Genomic DNA, 14,290 nt, shown 5'->3' with positions numbered 1-14,290 from the left:
TCCGAAATGAATATTCTAAAGTCACAATTATTGAAACTGGAAAAAGAAGAACAAATGAGGCCCAAAGTCAGCAGAAGGAGGGATATAATAAAGACCAGAGATGAAATAAATAAAATAGAGAAGAAAAAAACAATAGAAAAAAATCAATGAAACCAAGAGCTGGTTCTTTGAGAAAATAAACACAACAGACAAAGCACTAGCCAGACTTATTAAGAGAAAAAGAGAATCTATACACATTAAAGGAATCAGAAATGAGAAAGGAAAAATCATGACGGACTGCACAGAAATACAAATAATTATTAGAAAATACTATGAAATTCTATATGCTAACGTTCTGGAAAACCTAGAAGAAATGGACAGCTTCCTATAAAAGTACAACCTTCCAAGACTGACCAAGGAAGAAACACAAAATATGAATAGACCAATTACTAGCAATGAAATTGAATTGGTAATTAAAAGTCTACCCAGGAATAAAACCCCCAGTCCAGATGGATTCACCTGTGAATTTTATCAGACATATAGGGAAGACATAATACCCATTCTCCTTAAAGTTTTCCAGAAAATAGAAGAGGAGGGAATACTTTCAAACTCATTCTATGAAGCCAGCATCACTCTAATACCAAAACCAGGCAAAGACACCACAACAAAAGAAAATTACAGACCAATATCCCTGATGAACATAGATGCAAAAATACTCAACAAAATATTAGCAAACCGAAGTCAAAAATACATCAAGAGGATCATACACCATGATAAAGTAGGATTCATTTCAGGGATGCAAGGATGGTACAACATTCGAAAATCCATCAACATCATCTACCACGTCAACAAAAAGAAGGACAAAAACCACATGATCATCTCCATAGATACTGAAAAAGCATTTGAGAAAACTCAATATCCATTCCTGATAAAAACTCTCAACAAAATGGGTATAGAGGACAAGTACCTCAACATAACAAAGTCCATATATGACATACCCACAGCCAACATCATACTTAACAGCGTGAAGCTGAAAGATATTCCTCTACAATTGGGAACAAGACAGGGATTCCCACTCTCCCCACTGTTATTCAACATAGTACTGGTGGTTCTAGCCATGGCAATCAGACAACACAAAGAAATACAAGGCATCCAGATTGGTAAAGAAGAAGTCAAATTGTCACTATTTGCAGATGACATGATATAGTACATAAAAAACCATGAAGACTCTACTCGAAAACTACTAGAACTAATATCTGAATTCAGCATAGCTGCAGGATACAAAATTAACACACAGTAATCTGTGGCATACCTATGCACTAATGATGAACTAGCACAAACAGAAATCAGGAAAACAAGTCCATTCACAATTGCATCAAAAAGAATACCTAGGAATAAACCTAACCAAGGAAGTGAAAGACCTATACCCTGAAAACTACAGGATCCTCTTAAGAGAAATTAAAGAGGACACTAACAAATGGAAACTCATCCCATGCTGTTGGCTAGGAAGAATTAATATTGTCAAAATGGCCATTCTGCCTAAAGCAATCTACAGATTCAATGCATTCTCTATCAAAAAAAACAATAGCATTCTTCAACGAACTGGAGCAAATAGTTTTAAAATTAATATGAAACCACAAAAGACCCCAAATAACCAAAGCCATTTTGAGAAGGAAGAATAAAGCAGGGGGGATCTCACTTCCCAATGGCAAGCTCTACTATATAGCCACAGTAATCAAGACAATTTGGTACTGGCACAAGAACAGACCCAAAGATGAGTGGAACAAAATAGAAAATCCAAATATTAACTCAAACATATATGGTCAATTAATATTTGATAAAGGAGCCATGAACATACAATGGGGAAATGACAGCCTCTTCAACAGCTGGTGTTGGTAAAACTGGACAGCTACATGTAAGAGAATGAAGCTGGATCATTGTCTAACCCCATACACAAAAGTGAATTTGAAATGGACTAAAGACCTGAATGTAAGTGATGAAACCATAAAACTCCTAGAAAAAAAAATAGGCAAAAATTTCTTGGACATAAACATCAGCAACTTCTTCATGAACATATCTCCTTGGGCAAGGGAAACAAAAGCAAAAATAATAAGTGGGACTATATCATGCTGAAAAGCTTCTGTACAGCACAGGACACCACCACTAGAACAAAAAGGCATCCTACACTATGGGAGAATATATTCATAAATGACAGATCCGATAAAGGGTTGATATCCAAAATACATAAAGAGTTCACCCACCTCAACAAACAAAAAGTAAATAATCCAATTACAAAATAGGCGCAAGTTCTGAACAGACCCTTCTCCAAAGAAGAAATTAAGATAGCCAATGGACACATGAAAAGATGCTCCACATCACTAGTCATCAGAGAAATGCAAATTAAAACCACAATGAGATATCACCTCACACCTGTAAGGATCGCCACCATCCAAAAGACAAACAACAACAAATGTTGGCAATGTTGTGGAGAAAGGGGATCCATCCTACACTGCTGGTGGGAACATAAACTAGTTCAACCATTGTGGAATGCAGTACGGAAGTTCCTCAAAAAACTCAAAATAGAAATACTGTTTGACCCAGGAATTCCACCTCTAGGAATTTACTCTAAGAATGCAGCAGCACAGTTTGAAAAAGACTTATGAACCCCTATGTTTTTCGCAGCACTACTTACAATAGCCAAGAAATGGAAGCAACCTAAGTGTCCATCAGCAGATGAATGGATAAAGAAGATGTGTTACATAAATACAATGGAATATTATTCATCCAAAGAGGAAAACAAATCCTACCATTTGCAACAACATGGATGGAGCTAGAGGGTATTATGCTCAGTGAAATAAGGCAGGCAGAGAAAGACAAGTATCCAGTGATTTCACTCATCTGTGGAGTATAAGAACAAGGAAAAAAACTGAAGGAGCAAAATAGCAGCAGACTCACAGAACCCAAGAATGGACTGACAGTTACCAAAGGGAAATGGACTGGGGAGGACGGGTTGGAAGGGAAGGATAAGGGTAGGGATGAAAGGGGGCACCATGGTTAGCATGTATAATGTAGGGGTTCATGGGGCAGGCTGTACAACTCAGAGAAGACAAGTAGTGATTCTACTGCATCTTACTACACTGATGGACAGTGACTGTAATGGAGTATGTGGTCGGGCTTGGTGATGGGGGGAGTCTACTAAACATAATGTTCCTCATGTAATTGTAGATTAATGATACCAAAATTTAAAAAAAGAGCTTCTGAAGACTGAGCTAGCATCACTGCGAGGCACTATAACAGAGGTGGCACTTGGGGGAGTGGAAAGAAAGGTGCCATCAGCCCCCAAAATGGAGGAGCTGGGGAAGGATGAACACGTATTGCTGGTTGTTCTGGCCCTTCCTGTATTGAAAGCACACCCAGTGGTTGTAAAGAAAATAAGGACCCAGTAGCTGAAAGTTCCGCAAGGAGAGGAGCAGCTCCCTCCCCAGGTCGTGGAGCACTCTATGATCCGCCCCTATACTCAGGCTGAGCTGGTGGCTGTGGGACTTAGGGGTGGATGGAATTGTTCTGTCAGGATCAGAGATGGGAAAGCTGTGTTTCCTGACAGTGCAGCCCATCTTGAGGCAGTGATTACAAAATGTGAGGTGACATGTACATTAGCTGAAGCAACGAGAACCCAGAAAGAAGATCTGTTACTTGCAGGAGGAATTTGAGGGGCCCCGTGAGGGTTACAAGGACCCAGATGTGGGTTGATTTGATATGGGCAGTAGTAGATGTAAGGAAAGTAGATGGGAAGCCAAATAGGATCTTACCGGGGCTATGGCAACAACTGTAACCAGAGCAGCAGTTCCAGACATTAAGACTAAAGTGGCAGAGGTCAGAGACAGAGCCACAAGTCTGGCCTGTGTGTCTGCAAGAATTTTGCTGGAGAGGCTGGAGAACAATGTTTGAGCTTCCTTGCACAGGGACCATTGCATTGGACTAAGGGCACAGATTGAGAGGAGAGAATCATGGAATTGTAGACTGTGGATAAAATGAGAGTTCCTGTGGCCAGGATTCTCACCTGGCTCTGGTTGGCTAGCTCAGTGCACACCTGTGGGCAATACATGGCTGTTGACTCTATATAAAGAACTCTGCCTAGTGCTCTGGGCACGACATGGTGGCACAATTGCAAGGCTTCAGGAAAGCATAGCAGAGGCTAGAGTGGTGGCAGCACCAAGGACAGAGGCCCAGAGGATGGCTGTGCACGACAAATGTGCAGAGAGGCCCAGAGGATGGCTGTGCAGGCAGAGAGCCCTGGAGGATGGCTCTGTGGGCAGAGGGGCCCAGAGGATGGCTGTGTGGGATGGCTGTGCAGGCAGAGAAGCCCAGAGGATGGCTGTGTGTGCAGAGGGGCCCAGAGGATGGCTGTGTGAGATGGCTGTGCACACAGAGGGGCCCAGAGGATGTCTGTGTGGGCAGAGGATCCCAGAGGCAGAGAATAGCTTGCTGCATGCAGACTCACTCTGAGTGAACAGGATTTTGGTGACTAACCTGCCACCTGGAAATAAAGTTGGGTATAACCCTTTCACCCCAAGAATGTTTTGCTGTTAATTTGTTTGGTCACATTGAATCCATAGCGAACTTCCCTGGGCCTGAAACCCACTGGTAAGACACACTTAAATTGCCTTTACTGGAAAATTATAATGAGGATGAGTATCATTGCTATTACACAGGCATAGGCAAGTATGCATCTTTAAAGGATTTTCCTAAAATACTTGTTTTATTATATTTGAAATGCAAGAACACATAGGTAAGGGAAGTGTCAACAAACAATTACTTTCTGTAAATACAAATATGTAGTAGTTTGGTTTTCACTAGTCAGATAATTGGATGTATACATCAACTGTTAATAGTTGGTTTTCTCTGAACTATCTCTATGTATGCGCATCTAGTGTGGTAGTTGGAAATGGGGAAGGAAAAAGAGGAACAAAGGGAGAAGGTTTTTAAAAATAAAGAAAGAAAAATTCATCTTCTGGAATCTCTACTGATGACTTTTTATTACACAGGTTAAAAGTAAACATGCTCATATGAAAACACCTGGAATTTGATACCAATTATTGGATTGCTAAAGAATATAAGACAAGTCAAGAAAAAAAGAATTTGAGGCTCATTTCAGGCAATCCTTATCTCCTCTTTGAAAAGCTTTACAACAACTCAATGATCAAATGACCTCCTATTTCCTTTATTCTTTCCCTAATGCCTCTTATTTACCCCAACATGTCTTCATGTGACTTACTATCTTTTATTTTATGGTCAGGACTCTTTGCGTTGCAGTAACTAAAATCTACTCAATGTATCACAAGAAAAATTAGAAGTACATATATATGGGGCAGAGACAGGATGGTGGCATGAGTAGAGCAGTGGAAATCTCCTCCCAAAACCACATATATCTATGAAGATATAACAAAGACATCTCTTCCTAAAATAAAGACCAAAGGACACAGGACAACATCCAGACCACATCCACACCTGCGAGAACCCAGCGCCTCGCAAAGGGGGTAAGATACAAACCCTGGCCTGGCGGGTCCCGAGCCCCCCTCCCCCCAACTCATGTCAGGAGGAGAGAGGTTTGAGCGGGAGGGAGAAGGAGCCCAGGACTGCTGAACACCCAGCTCCAGCCATCACGACCAGAGCGCAGACACAGTGCATGCGTGGGGCCCTGGATACTAGGGAAACAGGGCAGCAGGACTGGTGAGTGGGTACCGGAGGCCAGCACCAGAGGACAAAAGAAAACCGAGCGGCCATCTTGTTGTTGTTGTTGTTGTTGTTTTGTTGTGGTGAGTGCTTTTTGGAAGTCTTAAAGGGACAGGGACCCCAATACTAGGGAAACAGGGCATCAAGACCGGCAAGCAGGTATTGGAGGCCAGCACCAGGGAACAAAAGAAATGCGAGTGGCCACCTTTATTTCTTTTTCTTTTTTTTTGTTGTTGTGGTTTTGATTTGGCAAGTGCTTTTTGGAAGTCTTAAAGGGATAGGGACCACAATACCAGGGAAACACAGCAGCAAGTCAGGTGAGCGGGTGCCCGAGGCTAGCGCCAGAGAATAAAGAAAAACGAGTGGCCATTTTTCTTTGTTTCTTTGTTTGTGGTTGTTGTTTTGTTTTGGTGGGTGCTTTTTGGAAGTTTTAAAGGGGCAGGGTGGGACACTTAGTCCAGAGGTAGGGAATCCAGGGATCTCTGGGCACTCTAATCCCCTAGGCTACAGGGAGCACGGAGGCCCCTTACAGAGATAAATAGCCTCCTGCGCTCCCCCTCCAATGCAACTCCACCACTTTGGAGCAGTGGCCCGAGCCAGGACACGCCCACAGCAACACAGAGATAAACTCCATAGCAGCCGGGCAGGAAGCATAAGCCATGGCTGCGTGCAGCTACCCAGCACAAGCCACTAGAGGTCGCTATTCTCCCAGGAGAGGAAGGCCATAAAGGAACAAGAAGGTAAGTTCTTCCAGCCTTCACTAGTCCCAGCTCTGCAAACTATTCCTATCACCATGAAAAGAAAAAATTACAGGCAAACCAAGATCACAGAGACACCAGAGAAGCAGACAGACCTAACCAGTCTTCCTGACAAAGAATTCGAAATAAAAATCATAAACATGCTGACAGAGATGCAGAGAAATATGCAAGAGAAATGGGATGAAGTCCAGAGGGAGATCACAGATGCCAGAAAGGAGATCACAGAAATGAAACAAATTCTGGAAGGATTTATAAGCAGAATGGATAAGATGCAAGAGGCCATTGATGTAACTGAAACCAGAGAACAGGAACACATAGAAGTGGACATAGAGAGAGATAAAAAGATCTCCAGGAATGAAACAATATTAAGAGAACTGTGTGACCAATCCAAAAGGAACAATATCCATATTATAGGGGTACCAGAAGAAGAAGAGAGAGGAAAAGGGATGGAAAGTATCTTGGAAGAAATAATTGCTGAAAACTTCCCCATACTGGGGGAGGAAATAACCAAACAGACCACGGAAATACACAGAACCACCAACAGAAAGGATCCAAGGAGGACAACACCAAGACACACAATAATTATAATGGCAAAGATGAAGGACAAGGAAAGAGTTTTAAAAGCACCTAGAGAGAAAAAGGTCACCTATAAAGGGAAACCCATCAGGCTAACATCAGACTTCTCAACAGAAACCCTACAGGCCAGAAGACAATGGCATGATATATTTAATGCAATGAAACAGAAGGTCCTTGAACCAAGGATACTGTATCCAGCATGACTATTATTTAAATATGATGGCAGGATGAAACAATTCCCAGACAAGCAAAAGCTGAGGGAATTTGCTTCCCACAAACCACCTCTACAGGGCACCTTACAGGGACTGCTCTAGATGGGAGCACTACTAGAAAGAGCACAGAACAAAACACCCAACATATGAAGAATGGAGAAGGAGGAATAAGAAGGGAGAGACGAAAAGAATCTCCAGACACTGTATATAACAGCTCAATAAGCGAGCTAAGTTAGGCAGTAAGATACTAAAGAGGCTAATCTTGAACCTTTGGTAACCACGAATTTAAAGCCTGCAATGGCAATAAGTACATATCTTTCAATCATCACCTAAAATGTAAATGGACTGAATGCACCAATCAAAAGACACAGAATAATGGAATGGATAAAAAATCAAGACCCATCTATATGCTGCTTACAAGAAACTCACCTCAAACCCAAAGACATGTACAGACAAAAAGTCAAGGTATGGAAAAACATATTTCAGGCAAACAACAGCGAGAAGAAAGCAGGGGTTGCAGTACTAATATCAGACAAAATAGACTTCAAAACAAAGAAACTAATGAGAGATAAAGAAGGACACTATGTAATGATAAAGGGATCAGTCCAACAAGAAGACATAACCATTCTAAATATATATGCACCCAATGCAGGAGGACCAGCATATGTGAAACAAATACTAACAGAACTAAAAGGGGAAATAGACTGCAATGCATTCATTTTAGGAGACTTCAACACACCACTCACCCCAAAGGATAGATGCCCCGGGCAGAAAATAAGTAAGAACACGGAAGCACTGAACAACACAGTAGAGCAGATGGACCTAATAGACATCTACAGAACTCTACATCTAAAAGCAACAGGATATACATTCTTCTAAAGTACACATGGAACATTCCCCAGAATAGACCACATACTAGCCCACAAAAAGAGCCTCAGCAAAATCCAAAATATTGAAATTCTACCAACCAATATTTCAGATCACAAAGGTATAAAAGTAGAAATAAATTCTACAAAGAAAACAAAAAGGCTCACAAACACATGGAGGCTTAACAACATGCTCCTAAATAATCAATGGATCAATGAACAAATTAAAATAGAGATCAAGGAATATATAGGAACAAATGACAACAACAACACAAAGCCCCAACTTCTGTGGGACGCAGCGAAAGCAGTCCTAAGAGCAAAGTATACAGTGATCCAGGCACACTTGAAGAAGGAAGAACAATCCCAAATGAATGGTCTAACATCACAATTATAGAAATTGGAAAAAGAAGAACAAATGAGGCCTAAAGTCAGCAGAAGGAGGGACATAATAAAGATCAGAGAAGAAATAAACAAAATTGAGAAGAATAAAACAATAGCAAAAATCAACGAAACCAAGAGCTGGTTCTTTGAGAAAATAAACAAAATAGATAAGCCTCTAGCCAAACTTATTCAGAGAAAAAGAGAATCAACACAAATCAACAGAATCAGAAATGATAATGGAAAAATCACAACAGACTCCACAGAAATACAAAGAATTATTAAAGACTACTATGAAAACCCATATGCTAACAAGCTGGAAAACCTAGAAGAATTGGACAACTTCCTAGAAAAATACAACCCTCCAAGACTGACCAAGGAAGAAACACAAAACTTAAACAAACCAATTACAAGCAGAGAAATTGAAACGGTAATTAAAAAACTAGCCAAGAAAAAGCACTCGGGCTGGACGGATTCACCTCGGAATTATTTTATCAGACACACAGATAAGACATAAAACCCATTCTCCTCAAAGTTTACCAAAAAACAGAAGAGGAGGGAACACTCCCAGACTCATTCTATGAAGCCAACATCACCCTAATACCAAAACCAGGCAAAGTCCCCACCAAAAAAGAAAATTACAGACCAATATCCCTGATAAATGTAGATGCAAAAATACTTAATAAAATATTAGCAAACCGAATTCAAAAGTATATCAAAAGGATCATACACCATGACCAAGTGGGATTCATCCCAGGGAAGCAAGGATGGTACAACACTCGAAAATCCATTAACATCATCCACCACATCAACAAAAAGAAAGACAAAAACCACATGATCATCTCCATAGATGCTGAAAAAGCATTTGACAAAATTCAACATCCATTCATGATAAAAACTCTCAGCAAAATGGGAATAGAGGGCAAGTACCTCAACATAATAAAGGCCATATATCATGAACCCACAGCCAACATTATACTGAACAGTGAGAAGCTGAAAGCTTTTCCTCTGAGTTCGGGAACTAGACAGGGATGCCCACTCTCCCCACTGCTATTTAACATAGTACTGGAGGTCCTAGCCATGGCAATCAGACAAAACAAAGAAATAAAAGGAATCCAGATTGGTAAAGAAGAAGTTAAACTGTCACTATTTGCAGATGACATGATATTGTACATAAAAAACCCTAAAGACTCCACCCCAAAATTACTAGAACTGATATCAGAATACAGCAAAGTTGCAGGATACAAAATTAACACACAGAAATCTGTAGCTTTCCTATCCACTAACAATGAACCAATAGAAAGAGAAATCAGGAAAACAATTCCATTCACAATTGCATCAAAAAGAATAAAATATCTAGGAATAAATACAACCAAAGAAGTGAATGACCTATACTCTGAAAACTACAAGTCACTCTTAAGAGAAATTAAAGGGGACACTAACAAATGGAAACTCATCCCATGCTCGTGATTAGGAAGAATCAATATCGTCAAACTGGCCATCCTGCCCAAAGCAATATACAGATTTGATGCAATCCCTATCAAATTACCAGCAACATTCTTCAATGAACTGGAACAAATAATTCAAAAATTCATATGGAAACACCAAAGACCACGAATAGCCAAAGCAATTCTGATAAAGAAGAATAAAGTAGGGGGGATCTCACTCCCCAACTTCAAGCTCTACTATAAAGCCACAGTAATCAAGACAATTTGGTACTGGCACAAGAACAGAGCCACAGACCAGTGGAACAGACTAGAGACTCGAGACATTAACCCAAACATATATGGTCAATTAATATTTGATAAAGGAGCAATGGACATACAATGGCGAAATGACAGTCTCTTCAACAGATGGTGCTGGAAAAACTGGACAGCTGCATGTAGGAGAATGAAACTGGACCATTGACTTACCGCATATACAAAAGTAAATTCAAAATGAATCAAAGACCTGAATGTAAGTCATGAAACCATTAAACTCGTGGGAAAAAAAAAAGGCAAAAACGTCTTAGACATAAACATGAGTGACCTCTTCTTGAACATATCTCCCCAGGCAAGGAAAACAACAGCAAAAATGAGCAAGTGGGACTATATTAAGCTGAAAAGCTTCTGTACAGCAAAAGCCACTGTCAATAGAACAAAAAGGAACCCTACAGTATGGGAGAATATATTTGTAAATGACAGATCCGATAAAGGCTTGACGTCCAAAATATATAAAGAGCTCACACACCTCAACAAACAAAAATCAAATAACCCAATTAAAAAATGGGCAGAGGAACTGAACAGACAGTTCTCCAAAAAAGAAATACAGATGGCCAACAGACACATGAAAAGATGCTCCACATCATTAATTATCAGAGAAATGCAAATTAAAACTACAATGAGGTATCACCTCACACCAGTAAGGAAGGCTGACATCCAAAAGACAAACAACAAATGTTGGCGAGGTGTGGAGAACAGGGAACCCTCCTACGCTGCTGGTGGGAATGTAAATTAGTTCAACCATTGTGAAAAGCAGTATGGAGGTTCATCAAAATGCTCAAAACAGACTTACCATTTGATCCAGGAATTCCACTCCTAGGAATTTACCCTAAGATTGCAGCAATCAAGTTTGAGAAAGACAGATGCACCCCTATGTTTATCACAGCACTATTTACAATAGCCAAGAATTGGTAGCAACCTAAATGTCCATCAGTAGATGAATGGATAAAGAAGATGTGGTACATATAAACAATGGAATACTTCTCAGCCATAAGAAGAGGGCAAATCCTACCATTTGCAGCAACATCAATGGAGCTGGAGGGTATTATGCTCAGTGAAATAAGCCAAGCAGAGAAAGAGAAATACCAAATGATTTCACTCATCTGTAGAGTATAAGAACGAAGGAAAAACTGAAGGAACAAAACTGCAGCAGAATCACAGAACCCAAGAATGGACTAACAGGTACCAAAGGGAAAGTGACTGGGGAGGATGCATGAGTAGGTAGTGATAAGGGGGGGAGGGTAGAAGAAGATGGGTATTAAGATTAGCGTGCATGGGGGGGAGAAAGGGGACGGCTGTACAAGACTGAGAAGACAAGTAGTGATTCTACAACATTTTGCTATGCTGATGGACAGTGACTGTAAAGGGGTTTATAGGGGGGACCTGGTATAGGGGAGAGCCTAGTAAACATAATATTCTTCATGTAAGTGTAGATTAAAGATAACAGAAAAAAAAAGAAGAGAAGGGGGATTACTCCCTGGTAGGATAAAGCTAACTGTAAATCAATGATTAATGCATGCTTTAAATATCCTTAATTTTGATCACTTAAAGGGTGTCAGATGATCGGCTATTGATGTATACTTTTCTGATAATATTCCTTTTTCTTAAAAAAAAAAAGCAGTTCCTGTGTGGTGACCTCCAATGAGTTCTACACAATGGTATAAAGGGCATATCAAAGTGTGGGCAAAGGGTCTCTTTGTGTTTATAAAGAGGATCAAAGCCTAATTTGGTGACCCAGAAAATGAACTAAGATACGATATGAAGAAGAATTTCCAACATCAGCACTCTCTGGAAGAGACATACTGGAAGATGATCATCAAAAATCCTCAACAAAGATCCAGGCGATGCTGCAGGTATAGCTGCATTCATCCCACCGGTTCCTGGACTTGCCATTGGAATGAAGAAGGAGATATCTAAGCTGGCCTGTGCATACAGTAAAACAACAAATTTGACTGGATCTATACTGTTGGAACTCAACCAAGAATGAGGAGAAGTGCAAGTTGTAGCGCTCCGAAATCTTACAACTGCAGACTATCTACTGTAAAAAGAACATATAGGATGTGAACAGTTCCCAGGAATGGGTTGTTTTAATTTGTCTGATTTCTCTCAGACTGTTCAAGTACAGTTGGAGAATATCTATTATATCATAGACAAATTATCACAAATGCCTAGGGTGCCTAACTGGTTTTCTTGGCATCACTGGAGATGGCTGGTAATTATAGATCTGCTTTGTTTATGTAACTGTATTCCTATTATTTTAATGTGTATATGCAATTTAATTAGTAGTTTAAAACCTATACATGCTTAAGTTACTCTACAAGAAGATATGTCAAAGAAATAATCAATCTTCCCATGTTTTCTTCTGTCTGCTACCTCTATAGCTTTTCTTCTTCCTTCCTAATTACAAGCCTTAAATAGAATTCGTGCCTCATATAAAATTCACCGTGTATCATAACTCCTCCAAGTAGTAAAGATACCTCAAGACAAATGCTGGGCATAGAAGCTACAGGGCATAAATCTGCAAAGAAGTGAAAAGCTAATCTTTTCAAACAATATGGCTTCTCTCTCACTTACCACCTTTACATTTCCCTGTATGGCCCCGGAAGATGACTGGTTAGCCAGAGATGGGTAAGATTCCTCAAGGGAGGAACAACCTAAGACAGGCACAGTCGCAGGGGGCCATCAGGTGAGAAATTGGGGATCAACAGAGGTGAGGCTTAGAACCTCGCCCCCCTGTTTTGAGAGAAATCTTCTGCATCCATGGATGTATTATTGCCCTTGCCTAGCTTAGATTAACACATAGTCTGCAGGCACACACCTGATCATCTATATTTGCTCTCTTACATCACTAAACTATGTTTTCTACCTTTATCTTGCATCTACCTACCACTTCAGCATTTTATTTTAAAAAAATAATATTAATAAAGGGAGAAATGTGGGATTCACATATAAATCAAGTATAAAAATCAAATGAATATTCATATTTGAACTGATTGTTTATAGTTCATAATGAGTGATCAAAACCAAAAGTTTTTGTGATGACTGCCCTTGTACTGTTCACCATGTAAGAACTTATTCATTATGCAAGAGTTTGATCACCATGTAAGAACTTGTTCGTTATGCTTCAGAAGATTGGAGACTGACGAGAATTAGGCTGGGGGTGGATTAATGATTGTGCATTGAGCATTGACTCCCCTATACAGAATTTCATTGTTGTTAACAACCATTTGATCAATAAATATGAGAGATGCCCTCTCAAAAAAAAAAGTGCATGTATATATGTCCAGGGTATGAGTGGATGGGCAATTTAATGATGTATCTGTCCTCTTGAGTCCAAGTAAAGGAAATGGATTCAAATTGTTGCAGGAATTGCAGGAACTCCAAACAAAGAGTCAGGACACCGAGACGTTTGGTGAGAAGCAGTTTATTACTGCTAACACTGGCTCAGCGGATTCGTATCCAAAGGCTGAGCCCAAGCACAGTGAGGCCATGCCTTTTACACATTCACTACAAGGGTAGAGGAGAGTCAGCCCCCAGGAATGTTGCAGTGGGAGCTGTTAGTGTACTATAGGTTCAGCCAGAATGCTGGTTATGTTTTAACCTATCTCAATAAAGGGTACCTGGATACTCTATTGTAAATGAATGGGCCTACCTGACTATGATCAACAAGCTATTCCATATTACTGTGTCCCAGTGGGGGTGTACACTGTTACTTGCTTTAAACTCAAGTACCCTCGTATTTCTCTGAGTTCTTAAAGCCTTAAAGAAACATTGTCCCTTTTCTTGGCTTGGCTTCCTACCACAAAATCAAATTTCAATGATCTGGAGACATGTCCAGAACTGATGTTCCCTTGTCTGTCAGAGGCCACAAGGCTTCTCCTCTGGTCATTTCCAGGGCCTGTTTTTTCTATATTTCTCTCTCTACATGGATCACCTTCTTTTCTTCAACTTGTATTTAGCCAAGAAGTCATGTCAGCCCTTCAATGATCAGGGATTTTTAGCCATTAACTTCTTTAGTGATTTTTCTC

The sequence above is a fragment of the Manis javanica genome, chromosome X, assembly GCF_040802235.1.
Source record: "Manis javanica isolate MJ-LG chromosome X, MJ_LKY, whole genome shotgun sequence".
Taxonomy (NCBI): Eukaryota; Metazoa; Chordata; class Mammalia; order Pholidota; family Manidae; genus Manis; species Manis javanica.
This window is presented reverse-complemented; position numbering follows the sequence as displayed.